Genomic DNA, 21,481 nt, shown 5'->3' with positions numbered 1-21,481 from the left:
CAAATTCAAAATTATTATTCAAAGAAAGAGAGTTGGTGAAGGTTTAGAGTTTTGTCTTTTTGAACAGTGAGCTGTTTTTCTTATACCCACATGTTGTATTGAGCAGACCGAGCAGGACTGGGATAAAGAAGGTGGTGACAGAAGGTTCTTTGCTGTGGACAGAGACGGGCCGTCAGTAGCCATCGCCTTCTCTTTCTGTGAAGGGTCAGGATCCAGTGTGCCCTTGGCTCTGGTTCAGCCAAGAGCCATAAACGCAGGTGCACAAGCCTTTAGCAGATAGAGGGGGATACATCTGATTCTCCCTTCTGCTCTGCACTGTTCGCCCCTGGGGGAGCAGAACCTCATGTCTGCTCAAACCCGAGTGTGCCGGAGAGAGGTGAAGATGCTCGCCTTGGAAAACAGAAGTTCCGAGGAAGGAGGACATAGGGGGAGGAGAAGAAAACAAAACAAAACAGGTAAGCGGAGGAGGAAAAAGAAATGGTAGCTCCTGAAGTCATAGTCTGTGCCGGTAGAGACAAGACAGTTATCATGGACTCTCTCTCGTTTTTAAAAAATTTAAGACAAGGAGTCCATGATACATACAAACACGTATAATGAACGTTACCGTTTTTCTCTGCAACAGTAGTAAAGGCCCCACCTAGTAGTCTCTCCGATCTTTGTCTCTGTAGATGGGCTTCCCAGTCCTTCATCAGTGTGGTTAGTTTGGGGGCTGACAGGAAGCTCGTTGGACCAAGGCCGGATTCTGCCTGCCGGTGATAATACCGCATGGGCAGCTGGCCGGGCTCCCCACTCAACGCTTCATACGTCCCCCTCAGTTTTGCGTGGGGTGTCGAAACTTTGGGTGCTGTGCTGGAAGAGAATATGCAAAAACTATGTTTGGTTTAAAATGCTGATAACAGAAATACAAATAGGGTTGTACCGTCCAAAGCGCGCAGGGACGCCTTCACATGGAGATTTGGCCAGAGAATGAGGACTGTGCTCCTGGGGCAACTTGACACCCCTTTCCTACCAGCCAACCCTTGACTCAGGAATGACAGATAATGCAAGGAAGGACCTATTTGAAAATCCAGGGGATATGCGACACGTGACTTTATGAGGAAATGAATGTACTCTCAGAATACCCTCACCTTTTTAATAGCAGCATGTAGCATGGGCTATTCTGCTCTTCAGTAAAAATGATTAATAGCCCCCATCCATCACCTCGTACAGTACGGTACCTCTGAGTAGCAGAGAGCTTATAAAATAAACTTGGCAATAAGTCACAAAAACATTCGTATTTTTTAATAACATTTTTGAAGGAGAAAAATCTGTTTTTCAATAAATTCTGGCATGGCTTCCTTCCAGATTTTATTTCTCATTTAAGATTATCTTGGGGTCGATTTTTTTTTCCCCTCTCCGTTGGTGTTTTACTAGGTTTCTGCCTAAGACAAACACATTTCAGAGGTGGATTAAAAAGATGACTAGGGCCTGCACGTGAAGTTCCAGGTTTCCTTCTATTTCTGCTTTTGGTTAGTAGTGATGGAATTAACACCAGTGTAGTCAGTTAGATGTTACTGAAATTTTATAGTCCCTGTGACTCATGATCAAGTTAGATGATTTCTCAGCATGACACATTCCTATGCTATTACCCCTATTTATTTGACTTTTCTTCATGGAATATCTTCAGTGCTTTGCAAATTACAGTCTTCGTTATAAAGTGGTAGATGGCTACTGTCTTTAATGATAGAATTCTGGATTTAGTATGTATTACCTAACAATCTTGGTTATCAGAAACTCCCCGTTTCTACATTTTCAAAACACAATTTGTATTTATAACGCGTAATCTCCCAGGACCAACAAGGTAGTACCGTGGAATATCAGCTGAGGATGACACTAATTGTGGAAACACTTCTCTCCCCTTTTCCACTCCTAGAAAGTGAACACATTCTTCTCAAGTGACACAGGGCCGCCTTCATGCAGGGCCAGGTTGGAGTTCCTAATAAATGTAGGCGGATTATACTGTCTAGGAAATGGAAAAGGAACTCTTTTAGAAGTCCATGAAATTCATTCTTGTATGTGAAAGAAAAAATGACCCCCCATCTTCCATTCTTCACCCCCCAACCATGAGCTGAATGTTCAGTCTAAGTCCGTGAATATAACAACACATATGTCTGTCCAGAAAGAAGGCCCATGGCATTTTATATTCCGAGAAACGTTAGAAGTAGAGAAAAAGTTGCTAGCATTCATGTATGTTCCAACCCAGTGAACAGATAGCTCGGGAGATACAGGAAAAGCTCCTCTCCTTCTGTGTTTGAAATACTGGGAGGTTTCAGATACCATCCATCTTTTTTTCCTCCTATGAAATAGAAAATTTAATGCAGTGACACAAAATCTACATGAAAATGTAGATGACACAATGTCAAAACAGCAGGCCGAGAAGTTACTTCTTCCAGTAAGTACCTTGGTTTGTGAGCATAATTCGTTCCAGAAACATGCTTGTGATCCAAAGCACTCGTATTTCAAAGTGAATTTCAAGAACCATCATGTGTTGCTCAGCATCACATTACTACTGATACCGCTCGTCTAGCAAGTTAAAACTTACTAGAAATGTTTACTCTTCTTGCAGGATACTCGCAGAACAAGTTACTCGCAATCCAAGGTTTTACTGTACGTTGTTTCTGAATCTGGAGAGATTCTGAGAGGGGAAAGTCAATGGGACGTGGTAATGGATTGTATTAGGAGGGAGAGATTGGGAGAGAGGCCTAAGTGGTGGCTCAGGGTTTTTTGAGGACTTAGGTGAGTGAGTTTGGTAGTGGAGTGGAGGGCTGGTTGCTGGGAGGGAGCCAAGGTTGGAAGAAAATGATCAGGAGTGCTAGGTGTTACCTGTGTGGAACGAGCTGTGCTACTTTGAGACGTCCAAGTGAAGATGTCCTACAGGGAATAGGACACTGTAGGCAGTGTCCTGTAGGCATGGGACGAGCCAGGGTGGAGCTCCAGATTGTGCCTGGTATATATACAGGCATGATTTCAGTCCTGAGTGCGAATGAGGGTGTTTAAGGACTCCTCAACTGGTGAGAGGAAGAAGGGCCTGTATAGGAGACAGAGAAGGAGCTCCCATAGAAGGGAAATCCCAGGACGGAATATATCCTAGAACGTAAGGCAGGAGAGCATTGCAAGGTCAGAGAAATTGACAACCTAGACAGTGAAACATGTGGTTTTCTCTGTTAATGCTGGCATAGCCTGAACTTCTTTGTAGAAAATCTGCTGTGCTTCCTAAGCAGCAAAGAATTGCCCCTTCTGACTGGCTGATGGGTATATTTTCACCTCTCTGACACAACAGAAGAACTTCTAACCTCTACCTCCCCAGCATCATCTCTCCCTTACCTGGAATAATTCTGCTTTAACATCATCCTGTGGGGAATATATCTAGTTTATTGCTCCATTCTTTCTGTCTTACATGGGGTCATAATGATCTTCCCTTGTGTTGACAATTGGGATGACGGGAAAATATCATCATTGCTGACGTATCCAGGTTTAAAGCTGTTTCCTGGGAGAACCCCTCAAACTCCCATAATAAAGTTATAGTCCAGATTTAATAAATGCGTTTTTAAAAGTATGTTTTCTTCCATATGGAAGCAGTGGGGCTCTTTATTGAACGAATTATAACAGTGGAGCTCCTGGTAGAGTCACCGTGGTGAAGAGAACCTCTCCTGTCCCTTCTGTTCACCACGCAGAAGTTCCACAGTTTCAAAGTTTGACACTCACCAGTAGACCATAACCCAGTGGAATCCATTGCATGAGCAGAAATAAATTCACAAAAATAGCAATTGTTGTTTACTTAAGCTTTTCAGTCCGTGATAAAAATAGACTTCCAGTGGGTTGCCACCTACTTTCCCTAACATGCCAGTTTTAAAATCATCGATTGAGAGAAAAAGGCATTAACATTATTTTGGGGGGTATGAGGTAAGAAAAAAATTAAAATATCTAAGCAATTCTCAGTTCACAAAGCCTACTTTCCCCGTGTAAACAGTTTCTGCCCTGGCCGGATATGGAACAATTGTATGTGCTATTGATTCTTTGGGAAATTAAACTCTGTCTTACTGAGGCTTGTTTTATAAAGGTTTCAGAGTTTAAAATACATGGGCTTCTGTTCTGACATAAGAAGCAGACAGTGGCCTGTAACTTTGGTGGAGCTGCGTTGTTTGTCCGTGAAACTCTGGGCCCAGCTGTCCCCCCAGATGCCAAGTTCAGCCATGTCTGTGGCTTTAAACAGCACCCATACTGCGGTGACTTCCAAATCTGTATCTCAAGCCCCACTTTTTTTCTTGAATTCCAGTAAGTTTCTGTTAGAAATCTTCATATGTCCCATAGGCTGCAGCCTTCCACGTAAAATGGAACTCCTAACTCTCCCTCTAATTTATTTGACCACAAGAGTCTTAAAAAAGTCACCCATACAGTGCATCAGAATCCTGCTTAACACCTTCTCCCTCCCTCGACCACAGCTGACCGACCTCTCAGTCCTGTGTTTTCTTAATAAATGCATTTTAAATCTCAGTCCCCTTCTCATCACACATGAACAGACCTTCACTCCCTTGCAAAATTGCAGTACTCTCTTCGGCCCACCCTCCCTGCCTCTAAACTGAAGTCACAGATTTTTCTAGAACCCAGGTCCCAGCATGTCCTCCCCTATCTGAATTTCTCCAGCACCTCCCTAGGCCTAGTGACTGAAGTTTCAACTGCTTAGCATTTCCAGAGGCACTGCACAGTGTGGCTCTAACTTGCTCTTTTTGAACTTTTTAGTTAGCCACTTGTATACACTCTTGACCCAGCTACACAAAACTATTTATCGGTTTTTGAAGAAATGTCTGCCTTCTCACAGCAACCCCACAGCGTGCTTTCATCTTTGAGTTTCTATTCATCATTTAAGATTCAACTCAGATGAAGTGTTGCCCTGATGACTTCCTGTACATTCAGGGCTAGATTTTCCCCCTTTTATCTGTTTTCATGATAAGTATATAGCTGAATACATTTTTTTGGTACATTTTAATATTTTACAAGAGACCATATAGCCTAGTCCCTTTTTAAAGGTACACAATTTTTTAACCACATAAACCTGAACTTGAAACCCGATTTTACCATGGACTATAACACTGCATTTATTTGACTTCTCTGAACCTCATTCTTCTCATCTGTAAAATGGGGATCACAGCATAGACCTTTTGTACAGGGTCATTCTAATTACCTCTATAAACTTGGCAAAGCACTTGGCACATTAAACCCTGTACGTGCTACATATTTATTTGTATGGTCATTCTCTTCAAGATTGCAGGTTCCAATATTGGTCCAATAAATACCCAATGAATAGATAACCAGTAGGCGAATTCACCTGTGCATGTAGTTTTGCGGTCCCAGAGATCTAAGGTATAGTGTTGTTAGGACCAGAAGGATAGATTACTGGGTATTCTTAAATTAGGTGAGCAAAACTGAATAATTTCTGTTTTCGTCCAGCCACGCACAAGAAGTACTTGGACAAAGATACACAGACTCACACCTGAATTTCGCTCTTGGCCTTTCGTCTCCAGCACTGATCTGTCACTGGTGTGGACTGTTCTTGATATCATGCCACGATTAATAGACCATAAGTTACATCAGCATATACAATGTTTCTAACTTACTTGCTTGCATTTTGCCGTGTGCTATAAACTATTACAATTTTCTTTCAGATGATCACGTTCTGCAATCTTGATATAAAAAAAAAAACCTGGGTTTCATCTTCTAGGAAACATAAAATGTTCTGATGTGGCTTACTTTTTGAACTTAACGTATTTACCCAGGAGCAGTGAAAAATACCCTTGAACTAAGAAAAAAAAAAGTCCTCTACGTGGACTAAGAAAAAAAAAATCATTAGAAACAAGTTATAGTTCATTTTCTAATAATGCTCTTTGGAGTTGGTGGGTGTGGGAGTCTTCAGGGGAAACCGTGGGACGTTTCCAATGTGTGGAGTTGGTGTGTGGCTGGCTCGTGGCACATGGCAGGCATAGGTGACTTGGTGAATAATGTGGGACGTGAGACCCTGCAGCACACTGCATCTTTGAGGTGTATGGTCACCTTCTCTGAAGGTCTCAGGCAGAGAATGAAAACCCTGGTCGACTAAGACACCGTCTCTTCTTTCTGATCCTATGATTGCGTGATTGGCTGAATTGCAACAGTGATCCAAACGCACACTCAGTTGGGTTATGTGATGGGAAAGAAAAACTCTCCACAACCCCGGTTGATCAAGACGTTGCCACATTTTCACTGGGTGAAAAATAAAAGTCATCCTTCGAGAGTCCTACGTGAGTGATGAAGGGTCAGGGCCCCGTAGCCGGACTGTCTGGGTTTGTATCTGGCTTTGCAGGTTTCTAGCTGTGACCTTGAAGCAGTAGGTTTGCTTCTTGAAGTTGCGTGTCCTCATCCGTGAAGTGGAATGATGAAGGCCCTTCAAGGGGGTGTTGAGGAGACCGTGTTGGTAAAACGCGGTGGTGGCTGGAGTGAGCTGCTGCTGGCCTCTGTCAGGATGAGTCAGCCATGACTTCGTTTATCTCCAAAACACTGGAGCGTCTTCAGCCCCTGCCATATTTCGACATCCAGTGTGTTGTTCATCTACCCACTACAGGTCAAGTCTTAGTTTCCTTTTGGGGTGCTGTTTGACACCTCTCTGGTGACGTTCTCTCCTTGCCCCAGCTCACCGGAAGCCTTTTCTTCTTCTCCTGCTCCCCGTGTCTCCCGCTCGTTCTGCTTCTCACGACTGCCTCCCTGCACACCTCCGCTCTGGAGCCTCGGGTCTGCTGTTCCCCAGATCGCCACCCAGGTTGGAGGCCCTCTCACTTGACTGCAGACCACTCACTACAATATTACACCCCAGTGACACGCTAGCATCTACTTGTCGAGATTTCTTTATTGCCCTTGCGGTTACCTAACTGTAGCGCGTTTTGCACTTAGAAATGGTCTCTGACGGGAGACAGATCAGAACAAAGCATATGTAAGTCGTGCCTCTACTGTTTTGATAGAGCATTGCTGCTGGTACCAGGGCTTTCTATTTCAAAGAATTGACGCCAGGTCCTTGTCGATCCCTTACGTGCACCTTATCACATATGCCTGGTCATTTTAAGAAGACACTAGCCACTTTAAAGACAGTCCAAAGCAAAAAAAGGGTGTTTCAATTTGGTCCTCGACACGTGTGATACTAATCTTAAAACACAAGCAATGCTTTCATTTCCACGCAACTTTCGTAATAGGGGCAAGGTTCCAGCACCCTCAGGGCATTTGAAGGCCATGTGTTAAGTAAGAATGAGCAAATAAAAACAATTTAAACAGTGACTGGTGTGTGGAGCAAAACAGTCATTGTTGGTGTTTCTGTCATCTTGATGCACGGAGCTAATACCTGACTAGGAAACAGGATCTGTAGTTAAATTTACTGTAAAGGGGGTGCCAGCCCCCTCGGGGATGGGAATAGCCAGAGCGCAGGCGTCTCCTCCGTCTAGACTTGCTCTCGTGTCCCTTCCAAAAGGTCATTAGGGAACCCCATCTGCTCGAATACCTTCTAAACGCAGGAGAACTAGACCTCTTTGCTTTCCCTGCCCCATTTCCTCCACTAATTCTGGTGCATTCCAGAGGGAGTAAAGCCCTTCCAGATGTCCCACTTGAAATGGGCTTATGCTTGTTGGAAGCTAAGACTTCTGTCGTTTCCATTAGTGACCGCTCCGCTCTAACGCCCAGCTTCCTCTGTGGCTCCAGGCTGCAGAGTCGCCTGTCATGTCTGGCAGTGAGTAACTGGGAGCCACAGCATCACTGGCCCAGACATCTTGGGGCCCAGGGGAGTGCGGGCCCACCGAGGCCCTCTGGGCGGGTGCGCTCCTGTCATAGGAAGGCGGCTTTAGCAGGCATGCGGCCCACTGTCCTGGATTTCTCCAGTGCTCCGTGGACCGGGAAACTGTTCTTCACGCAAAATGTCAATATTGGCAGCTAATTCAGTGATGTCACCTAAGCTGGATGTGACCCCTGGTCCACCGGCCTGTGACCTTTATTCTTGGAAACAGACCTTTCCCTTCACCCCGGTTTCACACTGACTGCAAGTATCCCAGGTCGTCATGCGACTCGCACAGTGAGTCCTGTGGATTTGGGAGCTTAGGTAGCTAGGCTGCAGAGGACTGTGGGAATCCCAACCCACCTGCTCTTAGTTTGAATCTACACTTACCACAGTCGCGAGTACTTGGCAAACACGTATCAGTATTTGATTGGGGCTCAGTCAGCTCAGTGCCCGACTTCGGCTCAGGTCATGATCTCCCAGTTCACGAGTTCAAGCCCTGCTTTGGGCTCTATGCTGACAGCACAGAGCCTGCTTGGGATTCTCTCTCCTTTTCTGCCCCTCCCCTTCTCTCTCTCTCAAAAATAAACAAACTTTAAAAAAAAATCGATTGATACTCACTCATCGAATGCCATGCTGTGTTTTGACCAAACGCGTATTTTTAGAAGTTACGATACCTCACTTCTTTGATGAATCCTCTTTTCAAGTTCTTCAGGCCAGCGTTTTAGCATCTTAACCCCTTGGTTCTGTCCACACTCCAGTTTTCAAGAGAAGCAAGCAAGCCGCCCTCCAGTTTCCCCCCTTCCCCCGCCCCGTTCAGGTGTCCAGAGGTTGTTGATAGAGTCATTGTCCTGAATTCTCGGCACATCACCCTCATCAGGCCGTGCCTTTCTCTCCCTCCTCAGCCCCCGTCCCCATTCCCATGCCCTTCAGAGGTCACTGCTATCATATAGTTAATGTTGCGTTAGGTGCATATGTGTCCTTGGAAAACACATCCTTGTGTGAATGAATTTTAGAGTCTATATAAATGATATTCTAGATTCTGGTTCTTTTTTTTTTTTTTTTTTTGGTCAGCACTGCTTTTAGAGCTTAGACCTGCTTATGTCGCTGGGTGTGCCTCTTACTCCTTCCTGGTGGCTACTGCATGGCACACTGTTGCAGAAACCCTCCACATTTCATTCGCTTCAGTAGTTGTGTCCTCTTGGCCGCCTCCAATTCCTGGGTCTCCCGGGACAGCACCGGGATGCGCGACCACGTTTTCTTCTGGTTTTGTGGGAAAGCCTGTGTGGGTTGCACTCTCAGGATCGTGGGGCAAAAGCACACTTGGTCTCACCGGGCGCAGAGGACTGCTCTCCAGAATGGCAGAGCCAGCCCGTCCTCCCACAGCTGTGAAGGAGCCTGGCTGCCTCCCCACACTGCCATGTGGCTCTGTCTGTCCCGTTCAAATCTGCTGCTGGCTGCATCCTGGTCATTTAAATTTGCATTTCTCTGATGATGAGTGAGCTCGAACTTCTCTTTATATGATTCTTTGCCATTTGGGCTTTTCCTTCTCTGAACTGCCTGTTCCACATCTTATGTAAATTTTTCCATTGGTTTTTTTCTTCCTTGGGGACCTCCTGTATAGTCTAGATATCAATCCTTTGTCCGTTTTTAGAGATGGCCCGTATCTTCTGTCGATTTTGAATGGCAAGTTTTGTTGAAGGCAGATGCATCGATATATTCCTTTGTGACTTAGAAAAAAGTCATGCTTAAGATCCTTTTTCATCCCCAGTTATCAAGAATACTTTCCGGTAGCTATTTCTGGTGGGTTCATGGTTGTGCTTCACATCTAGACCTTTATGGCATTTGGAGGGGGTTGGGCGGGGGGGGGGGGGGGGGGCTTTGGGGGGATTTGCTTTTATGGTGGTGAAGTATCGATCCAACATTTTCTCTCTGTAGAAAGCTAGTCTTTACAACACCATCTCCTAAATAACCCATCTATTTTCCACTAATTCCTGTTGCCCAGTCATAAAACAAGTTGCCACATACACATGGATCTCCAGTAGGACCCTGATTCTGTTTCTAGAACAGCAGACACACTTGGGCCTCTGAGGGTCCAGGAACTCCTGGACCCTCACAAACCCCATGCATGGACTTGAGGAGTTCCCGTCCAGAGTTATTAAAGCTGTGAAGGCACCTTTAAAGCTGCTTCATGCTGTCGTCTTCATATGAAGAGTCTGAAACTTAGAGTCACATGCGGGCATGTGGCAGGTGCAGGGCTGTGACTCAGGTATGCCTCAGAGTAACACATGTTCCCTGAAGTACCCCAGGCTGCCTCCCTCTTCGGGACCAAAGAAGGTTGGTTTTCAGCCCCAATTTCTACTTCGTCCTGTCACTTTGATCAGTTCCTAATGATTTTGTTTAGTGATCAGCTTTTTTTTTTTGCTCTTTATGCCTATTATTTTTCATAACTACTGGGTGGCGATGTGCTGTAATTCTCTACTCTGTCCTTTTTTTCTCCCTCCCTCCCTTCCTAGCAAAGGTGAGTTATTGGTACAAGTCTAGGAAGCACATGGGAGTCCAGACAGGCTGGAAAGAAAAGATGACAGGATTGTCATTTGGATGCTTTGTATTTTAATATATGGCTCAGAAAAATTAATCTGTTATTCCTTCCCTGATGCACTGTCTTTGGAGACATTGCAAAGATCTGTTTCTCCATGTGAGAGCGAGCGAGAAAGAGACTGTCTCTGTCTCACTGAGTGGAACAGGAAAAAATGTTGTGGAACAGAATGATGTTTTAAACCACTCTCCCTCTTGCATTTTGCCCTATCTTTTGCCCAAGGCTGGGCTCCTGCATCATTGCTTTGCTCGGTCTAGACACTGGGAGGTTTGTAAATACGCTAATTCATGAAGTAGAAGTAGAAGCAGAAGAACTTGCATCAGAGGTAGCCTCCTGAGGGAGAGCATCAGAGACGAGAGCTAAGGCGGGCAGCCTGGTTCACTTCTGTCTGCTGTTTGCTGAGCGGGAAGGCAGGAAAGCAGCCAGGGTGATCTTGAAGAGGTTGCCTCATCAGCGCAGCAACAAAGGGCCACTTCTTCTAGAATAGTGGAGTACAGCGTGCCAAAAGGAAGAGTCTCATCCAGCGTGCAAGCCTGACTTTAAGCACTCCGTCATGTAACGCCTAAGGGTTTGGCCACCGTGGCCGTGACGAAGGAGGCACAAGGCATAAGGCCCCACAGCACATGTTTTACCTCATCCACGGGTTCAACACTGCACAGCTCCATGGATGTGTAGCAAGCCGTGTCGGGAGACGGGGCTGGCAGATCAGAAGGTACCCACGCTATGGAACATGCGTTTAGGACGGGCTCTTCAGTTGCTACTCTCTTGTCTGCCCCTGCAGTGGGAGCTGACGTCTGCAAGGGATTTGAAATCCTTTGGTGAAATACTAATTTGTAGCATTAGTGGACGTTTTTCCACTCTGGGGCTCCTAATGTTAATCTCCATCTTGCTGTTGGGTGTGTTATCTCTTGAGTTTCTCTGTTAACCAAGCAGAAACTATTGAACCACTTACCTATCTGCTGGGTAGGTCCTCTAGTGATCTCTAGAAAGAAAACAGCCACAGAGATTAGATGCAGTGTCTTGATGCTTTTGTAAATGATGAACGTTTGTCAGCATAGTTAAGACTGATTCATAAGAAGAATAAGCTTAGTTTTTCTATGATCCACATTCAGTGCAATCTCCCTTATAAACTAAGAAATGTTTCTCTTCCCAGCAAAGCCTAACAGAGTTGTAGAGGAAGGCTATTTTCAGTTATAAAGAGGATTTCTTTTTCTTTTTCTTTAAATGGGAAACTGTCCTTGGTTTCTGGATTGAAGACCGTCGTAAGTGCTTGTCTGTTGGATGTGAACACATTCTCTCTTTCACTAAGCAACTTGCCCTTATGTCATAGAGGTTATAGATGAAAACTGATTGAAATCATATAAATGAATCTTCCTCTGCTGTGTCTGTAGTACAGGCAAAATGCCCTGAGTTTGTGGTGGATACGTTGAAACTCAGTGTGTTTCCACAAGCAATTTGAGAACAAATCAATAATTCAAACAGTAATACATTTTAGAAGAAGACTTCTCATATAAAGCAGAAGCTGCATCTTATGAATTTGGTTGACTTATAATAATCAAATGTTTTGGGTAGGAGAGACCAGTTCTCTGACAATAGTTCTTGCAACCTGTGTGATAGACCTGGTTTTTGTAAAGCAAACACACTAAGTATTTGGGGGATACCCCAGGGTAGCTTTTTTCTTTAGACCTACTTATTTCTTATGTGCATTTTTGGCTTTCAAGGGGACTTTTCATATTTATACCTTCAAATATACGTGGAATACAACAGCAGAATTTTGGAAATGTCCTGTGTCAGTACAGGTTCTAAGCTGATGCTCTGCTCCATACTGTATTTTTATTGGACGTTAATGTCTTGTCTTTTTTTTTTTATGTTTTTTTTTTACTTTTGAGAGCGAGAGAGAGACAGAAAGAACATGGCTGAGCTGTCAGCACAGAGCCCATCGTGGGGCTCGAACTCACGAACCACAAGAGCATGACTTGAGCCAAAGTCGGATGCTTAACCAACTGAGCCACCCAGGCTCACACAGGAAATGAAAAGCATTTGCCAGAGATCAGTAACTAGGGATACAAATAAAATTTGAGGTTATGGATTATTCTGTTTTAGAGACTAAGAAGCTACAGAAGTTGGAGAGAGATGAGGCCAGATTGATACTTCTAATGAAGTGTGTGTGTGTGTATCTCTAACTCTGATTTTGTGTACACACACACACACACACACACACACACACACACACACACACTTACCTGGAGGAACTAGAGCTGTTGGTTAAGGTACTACTGGTTCCTCAATTTTCCAACTGGTAATCGAAGTGTAAGATTCAAAACGGACTATACTTCTGGCTTTTTGTTATTGTTGCTTTCTATATTTTTAATAGCAAAGGAAGAAGTACATGTGGTGAATAGCCAGAGAAATGCCTTTATGTTTATTTAAGGAGAAGGAATTCAAATGGCAATAAAGTCGACAACAAGACTTACTCAGGGGAAAGCACTAGTAGTAATCAGCTCTAACACAGGCATCTGTAAGGCAAAAAAGGTTCGGTCAACAAAAATGACTTACAGACAAAGATACGGCAAGTGAAATGAAATGATGGAGGGTAGTTTTGAAACTGAGACTTAATAAGTAAGAGCATTGCGTTTTCACACATGGAGCCCATAGCTGAAGGCTGTGCCCCGACTTCAAAAACACCTTATTGTCTTACTACTAGTATTTGGAAAGCCAGTGAACAGGGAAATGCAATTTTCAATTGCTCAGTGAATCAATATCTTCTTATTTTAAAATATAGATGGCTTTACCTTGCATTCTAACCTAGAGACCTTGGTGATTCTTCTCAAGGTAACACAAGCAGTTCGTTTCTTGGGAAATGTTTCCAAAAGGAAAATTCAAGATTATTTTCCACTCACTGTTAAAATGGCCCTTTTAGGTGTTTTTAAAATTCATTGAGAATACCATCATCAGCATCATCATTGCCGTTAATACAATTATCATCACTACTAGATGGTGCGTGGGGAATTGGGGGGCACTGAATATTAGAGGATTCACTCTCCTGTACGCTATCACTAATTGGCTGGTAAGGGAATATAGAGATGTATCCGAAGGTGGAAGAAGGGGATGATAACATTCGATGGACTTTTCTCATTAATTAAAATTATGCTAAAGACAGAGTAGTGGGGATAGCCATGGCAGGAGAGGGGGTCTTCATATGTGCACCTGTACCCACGCACAGCATACTAAAGTAGGGAGACCATGCTTACATGTCATAAATGTCCTGTAGCAGAAGCAAGTGTTGTGTTAATCAGACTTGGGAAGGGCCTCTGCTGTCCTGGTAAGGCTGGATCTTGAGAATCCTTACAAAACATGGAAGGCTGTCTTCACCTAGGTCCCCATGTGCAGAATTGTCCCAGTTGGGGTCCTGCCTTGTCCCCCCACCTCCCTGTAGCCAGCCCAGGACCACAAACGAACTCATGGTTCTGGATTTGTCAGATGTCATTTTCAGAACCATCACATGTTGATTTCCTCTTCCTTTTGGTGATTTTAATAGACTTGAGGGAGTTCCTGCTGTCAGAAACGTGCTGGCTTCTGGTTTCATGTGTAACATCTTACGTCTGGCTTCCTCTAGACTAAAAATATAAGTGGAAGGAATTATAGATGGTTCAATTAAAGTAGTAATTGGGCAAAAACAGCTCATAACAAATCCAATTCTGGGAAATGCTTCTATGCTTTGATTATTATGTTCCTCCCTATTTCTCCTGCTTAATTTTTGTTAACGTGATAGAATAGCTCAATTAAAGATGCTCCGTGTCTCATTTGTCTTTCTAGTCCTGGTGCCTAGCAAAGGGCCTGGTGCACAGAACATACTGAGAGTAAAAAATGAGATATGAGAGGGAATAATGATCAAAAAGTCCTCTAAAAAGGTTTTGAATGCAAAAATAATAACTTCTTAATATCCACAGCATTAGAGACCAATTATATTTATGTAAAATACCAGGACAAAATGGATGTGAAGGAATGTTAGTGAGAAAAAACTGACAGTATCAGTAAATATATAGTATGTTGAGGAGAACTTGACCGTTACAGATGTTACATCAAATCTTTTGATAACACCAAATTTGGATTTGACATAAGTCACTTGCAGCTATTTAAAAGTAGCTAACATGGCCACTTAGCTCTACTCTCTGTCGTAATCAGAGGAGTAGGTGAGGTTAAGACACGTGGGTGGGATTTCCGTGCAGTTGAACACTGCTCTTTGCGTGAGCTTGAGTAAGTGGATGGTGGGGTGGGTTTTGAGAGGAAACGTTTATTAAGCCATTGTCTAGTTGTCATGGGTTGGCAAAGGCCCTTTAATTCTTTTGACCTGAGAAACTTAAATGTATTCCTATCATCTTGGACCTCACAAAAATGTTTATACTCTGGCAAGACTGATTCCTTGTTGAATCACCCACAGCAGAAAATGCAGTAATCCTAGAAGCATGTATTTATAAGCTCCGATCGGCCAAAACATACAACCAACACATCAAAATTACATTTTTTTTAAGGTCATCAGTTCAGTGGGTAAATAAGTTGATGTAATTCTGTCCATTTTGTATCACCAGTGAGTTCCCAGCATGTAGTGTAGGGTGTCTGGCACGTATTGAGGGCTTAATAAACGTTTTTGAATGGGTGAATCCAAAATGCACACCTAGAGAATAAAGGTAATTCCACATAAATGTGTGGAGATCTGCATATTCCAAATTGTCCAATATGCAGATTAGCCACTTGAGTATCTGGAGGGCATTGAGGTGGAGCACTGAGATGTGTATACACACGAATTCATGATCTGTCAGCTTCATTTTGATTGGTAACATTAATTCAGATAGACTCCTAAGCCACATAAGAACAGACTTTTAATGGTGAAAAGGATGCGTGTCTTTTTCAGCTTCTTAGATCCAGCCCAGAAGCTTTATAGAACCTGATAGTACACGCAGGCGTTTCACAAATTTTTGTTGGGTTGTTGCAAAGGGGAAGGGGAGAACGTATTGGGTCATTAAGAATCCTTGCCCTTTCTCGTCTGGGAAAGAAAGGGCTTGCTTGTAGTAGGAGGGAGTTGCATTCGTGAGTCATAGGGATCCATTATCCCTATCTGCTGAAGGGCTGTCAGATACGAAGTAAATTTAGAGACCTACTTGTCTCTTTGGCTATTTATCACTGTTGATTGGCTCCGGTGGCAGGCAGCAGTATTTTTAGAGAAGCAAATGATACGGAATTTCTTCATGTACAGAACATTAGCTGATCCCATTACTCAAAGCTACTCAAAAAGTCACAGCTGACACTTGACTGAGCGGCAGAGGAAAAACAATAGCCCTAAGAAACAAAATACTGAAATGGGTGATGAAAATATACGTAGATTCCAGTTACTCATCACCATTGTTGATCCAGTTTGGTGCTGCTAGTTGTCAGTGGTATGAAAAATAGAATTTTCATAGGAATCGATTTTGTGAATGTCTCTTCATTCTATCGTAGAGTGAAAAATTGGTTGATTTTTCACATCGTATACCCCTCTCCTTTGAAACCCGTCTGACATTTATGCTTTGACAACTGTTACATGAAGACAAAGCATGAAGGACCCCTCTCCCTGTAGCAGTCAGCATGGTGCTAGGTTATTCTGGTTTTTGAATGATAAATGCAGGAAAATAGGGAATGATTTTTTAAATAGCCGTAATCCTGTGGGCTGGTATTAGTAATTTCTAAGGTAAAATCCTTTCGATACTATAAATTAATGCATTTGAATTGCTTCTCTGCGAGAACTCTCGACCACAGAAAGTTACAGATAATCCTTCAGAAGATCAAAAGACCAAGCCATATGCACTTTTAACTAGCAGTAAATGGCCAGGTCTCATCCAAATAGATCATTCTCAGCACTCTATCTTTGACATAGTTTTTGAGACTGATTTTTAAGATACAGAGATTTCTCTGATGAATCTGATAGGCTTGTTCCATGTGAAGTCTTTTATTCCCCAATACGCTGTACACGTGCGGTCTCAGGGGCTTAACCAAACTGGCAGGGCTGCATGCCTCAAGCCATGAGATACTAGTGTTACAGGGAGCCGTGGTGACCACTTGGACTGAACAGGCTTCTTTCTGGGATCAACCTATGTAACTATTTGGTAAAATTAGTCCTTGGTTTACCACGCTATTGAGAGAAGAGTGATCCTCATGAGCCTAAGGAAATGGGTTGGATGTCAAGTAGTGAGAACAAACTGATGGTTACCAGAGGGGAGATGGGGGATGGGTTAAATGAGTGGTTAAATGAGAGGGGGGAGGCGCCTGGGTGGCTCGGTTGGTTAAGCGTCTGACTTCGGCTCAGGTCATGATCTCACGGCTGGTGAGTTTGAGCCCCTCTTCAGGCTCTGTGCTGACAGCTCAGAGACTGGAGCCTGCTTCGGATTCTGTGTCTTCCCCTCACTCTGCCCCTCCCCTGCTCATGCTTTGTGTCCTCTCTGTCTCACAGTAATAAATAAATGTTAAAAAAAACTTTTTTTTAATAAGTGGTGGAGATGAAGGAGTGCACTTGTTGTGGGGCGCCTGGGTGGCTCAGTAGGTTAAGCATCTGACTTCAGCTCAGGTTATGATCTCATGGTTCGTGAGTTTGAGCCCCGCATTGGACTTGGCACTGACAGTGCAAAGCCTGCTTGGGATTCTCTCTCTCTCTCTCTCTCTCTCTCTCTCTCTCTTCCGACCCCACTTGTGTGCGCACCTCTCTCTCTCTCTCTCAAAAGTAAATAAACTTTATTTAAAAAAAAAAGTGCACTTGTGATGAGCACCTGGTGGTATTTGGAAGTGTTGAATCACTATGTTGTATACCTGAAACTAACTGTATTTTTAAAAATTTTTTAATGTTTATTTTTGAGAGAGAGAAACTGAGCATGAGTGGGGAAGGGGCAAACAGAGGGAGACACAGATCCGAAGCAGGCTCCAGGCTCTGAGCTGTCAGTACAGAGCCCAACGCAGGGCTCAAACTCATAAACCGTGAGATCATGACCTGAGCCAAAGTCAGACGTTTAACCAGGTGAGGCACCCAGGCACCCCTATTACACTGGATATTAACTGGAATTAAAAAAAAAAAAAACTGTAAAAAAAAACAAAACAAAACAAAAAGTGTTCTTAAAAAATTGAGTTCTACCTATAAAAAAACTTTTTTAAATAAAGTCTATGAGGAAAGAGGCCCTCTGTTCCTGGAGATTCTGTTATTGCTCTCATTTTAAATATAAGGAAATACACATACTTCATGGTGAAAAACTGAAATATTTCCTGTAAGATCAGGAACAAGGCAAAGATGTTGATACTCACCACTTTTATTCAACATAATATTGGAGGTCCTAGCTGCAGCAATCAGACAAGAAAAGAAATAAAAGGCATCCAAAGTGGTAAGGAGCAATCAGACAAGAAAAGAAATAAAAGGCATCCAAAGTGGTAAGGAAGAAGTAAAATTGTCACTGTTTATGGATGGCATGATGCTGTGAATGGAAAACCCTAAAGATTCCACCAAAAACGATTAGAACTAGTCATGAATTCAGTAAACTTACAGGTTACAAAATTGTGTTTCTGTACACTAAAAATGAAGTAGAAGAGAAATTAAGAAAACAATCCCACCTTTTACACCATAAAGAGTAGATACCTAGGAATATATTTAACCAAGGCGGGGAAAGACGTGTATTCTGAAAACTGTGAGACACTGATGAAAGAGATTGAAGACGACGCAAACAAATGGAAAGATACACCATGCTCATGGATTGGAAGAATTAATATTATTAAAATGTCTGTACTACCCAAAGCAATCTACACGTTCAGTGCAATCACTATCAAAATACCAATAGTATTTTTCAAAGAGTTAGAGCAACGAATCTTAAAATTTGTATGGAACCACAAAGACCCTAACTAGCCAAAGCAATCTTGAGAAAGAACAAAGCTGGAGGTGTCAAATCCCAGATTTCAAGAAATAGTACAAAGCTGTAGTAATCAAACCAGCGTGGTATTGGCACAAAAATTAGACATGTAGATCAGTAGAACAGAATAGAGAGTCCAGAAATAAACCCACGCTTATATAGTCAATTCATCTGTGATAGAGGAGGCAAGAATATACAACTGGGAAAAGATCATCTATTCAATAAATGATGCTAGGAAAACACCCACTTTCTTATACCATATGGAAAAATAATTCAAAAATGATTAAAGACCTAAATGTGAGACCTGAAACCATAAAACTCCTAAAAGAAAACATAGGCAGTAATCTCTTGGACATCGGCCTTAGGTGTATCTCCTTAGGCAAGGAAAACAAAAGCAAAAATAAACTGTTGGAACTACACAAAGATAAAAAGCTTATACACAGTGAAGGAAATGATCAACAAAATGACAAAGCAGCCTACCAAGTGAGAGAAGATACTGGCAAATGATATGTCAGATAGAGTTAATACCCAAAATATATAAAGAATTTATACAGCTCAACACCAAAACCCCAAATAATCCAATTAAAAAATAGAAGACCTGAATAGACCTTTTTCCAAAAAAGACATACAGATGGCCAATAGACACATGAAAAGACACTTAACATCACTAAACCCCACTGAGATATTACCTCCCACCAGTCAGAACGTCTAGTATCCAAAAGACAAGAAATAGGTGTTGAGGATGTGGAGAACAGGGAACCCTCATGCACTGTTAAGAATGTAAATTGGTGCAACTATTATGGAAAACAGTATGGAGGCTCCTCAAAAAAATTAAAAATAGAAATGCCATATGATCTTGTAATTCCACTGATCGGTATTTGTCAGAAGAAAACAAAAACTAATTCAGAAGTACGTATGCACCCTGTGTTTATTGCAGCGTTAACCTCCAAGCTACGGAAACCTCCAATAGCCAAGCTACAGAAACAACCTCTGTGTCCATTGTTAAATGAATGGATAAAGATTTGGCATGTGTATACAGACATATACATATCAGGGAACATTACTCAGCCATAAAAAAGAATGAGATATTTTGCCATTTGTGATGATGTGGATGGACCTATAGGGTATCCTATTAAGTGAAGTAGGTCAGACAAAGACGAATACCATATGATTTCATTTGGATGTGGAATCAAGAAGAAAAAAAAACGAAATAATAAACTCATAAATGCAGAGAAAAAAACTCACGGTTGTAGAAGGGGGATGGGTGAAATAAGTGAAGGAGATTAAGAGATAGAAACTTCCAGTTATAAAATGAATAAATCACAGAGATGAAAGGTACAGCATGGAGAATATAGCCAACAATATTATAATAAAGTATGAGGACACATGGTAGCTACACTTACCGTGGCGAGCGTTAAGTGATGTGTAGAATCGTCAAATCACTATGGTTTGCCAAAAAAAACAACAACAACAAAAACTACTTAGCCACAGAGAGTTGAGTAATTTGTCCAGGATCACACAGCTAATAATGGCAGAATGTCTGGCTCATGACTCCATGCCCAACCCTCTATGTTCTGCTTCCTCCTACTAATTCAAGCCACGATTTGTAAATCATACTGACAACCAGTGATAGTTCCTCTCACCTGATGTATTTTACCCCTTGATATCCTGTCTCTTTCCACTTGTATCTTTTAGAAAGACCATTAAGAGATGTTAGGTGGGAAGCGTGCTAGTTTCGAAGACCTGCTTGAATTCTGACGTTGACTACCTGTGGGGCTTTGGAAGAGTCGCCGTTCTGAGTCACTTTCATGGCCAAACAGGTAGAATGCTATAAATCCTGTGGCCATCACAAAAGTCAGTGTTCTTTAAAATGTAAAGCACTGTAGAAATGGGTGAGGCATCATTCAAAAAGACCAGTGTTTTTCTGACGTTGAGAAGTCCCTGAAGGGCCTCGCCTTCTTCCTGTGGCTCCAGCTTACCCGTTACTCTGTGCTCTGGAGGTCTCCTCTAGACCTGGGTCTAACTTGAAGCCAATGCTGGACAACCTATGGGGGGGTTTTTGTTAGACTGTTTAGTATTTATGATAGAAACAAAGATTGCAGATAAGATGGAGTCGGAACATGAACATGATTCCTAGAACAGAGTCTCTGCTTTAGGTGACAAACGGTACATTTGCCCAGATATTTTTAAATTCTCTGGCTCTCCAGAGAAGATACCTTTGAGTGGCCCTGTCACTGACCCCAGATGATGTGATACTGAACTTCCAAAGCATCAGGCTTAGGTTGAATAGAATTCATCTTAACTTCTCGTTCTGATCTTGTAAGAGCTAACTCATGCATGCACAACATGATAGGCCATGTCACGCCTCACAGCCCTTTTCTGTGCTGTCCTCTTATACACTTTTTTTATAAGGCAGAATGTATTCAAAGCATTCTCCCTTAAAAGGCATTTTGCTCTAATGGCTGTGTAGAAATGTTTACTCTCTACGTCTATGTTTTTAAACAACAAAAGGGTAATCAGAAGCATTTAATTGTCTTAGATGCTCCACAAATAGTAATTAAAAGCTTTTTTTTTTCCAGTTTTGCAGAAGTATAAGCATGTCTGTGAATTAAATAAGGCCCTGTGTCAGGCCTGATTTGCACAGAAAAAGGTGATCTATTTTTAAGAGCGCCGGAACTCTAGCCCAATTGCGTGATAAGGAACACCCAGTTAAGTGTGCGTTTATTCCCCATCCCTGTTCTCCGTCATCCTAAGTCAACATGCAGAGTAGTGATTTCAGAATGTCACCTTCTCGGGGCGCCTGGGTGGCGCAGTCGGTTAAGCGTCCGACTTCAGCCAGGTCACGATCTCACGGTCCGTGAGTTCGAGCCCCGCGTCAGGCTCTGGGCTGATGGCTCGGAGCCTGGAGCCTGTTTCCGATTCTGTGTCTCCCTCTCTCTCTGCCCCTCCCCCGTTCATGCTCTGTCTCTCTCTGTCCCAAAAATAAATAAAAAACGTTGGAAAAAAAAATTAAAAAAAAAAAAAGAATGTCACCTTCTCTTGATTCTGGTTTCTGTCATAAGGAGGATGCTCAGAAACCTTGTGTTCCCCACATCTTTGAATACCGGTACTCAAAGATACGTTACTTATGTTAAAAGG

The 21,481-nt window shown here is 42.7% G+C and overlaps 1 protein-coding gene and 1 long non-coding RNA gene across 14 annotated transcripts in view; both read left to right on the top strand.

Moving 5' to 3' along the window:
- The window catches only part of CELF2 (CUGBP Elav-like family member 2), an 830,774-nt gene that overhangs the window by 600,846 nt on the left and 208,447 nt on the right, over positions 1–21,481 (top strand). The gene's annotated exons all lie outside the window — the stretch shown is intronic.
- Positions 9,716–19,821, top strand: LOC147579526 (uncharacterized). The gene is made up of 2 exons (XR_015254045.1): positions 9,716–17,812; positions 17,859–19,821. It is a non-coding gene; the product is annotated as an uncharacterized LOC147579526 (long non-coding RNA).

This window comes from Puma concolor, chromosome B4 (genome assembly GCF_028749965.1).
Source record: "Puma concolor isolate L17-30 chromosome B4, mPumCon1.1.hap2, whole genome shotgun sequence".
Taxonomy (NCBI): domain Eukaryota; kingdom Metazoa; phylum Chordata; class Mammalia; order Carnivora; family Felidae; genus Puma; species Puma concolor.
The sequence above is the reverse complement of the archived record's forward strand: the minus strand, read 5'-3'. Positions and strand labels throughout refer to the sequence as shown.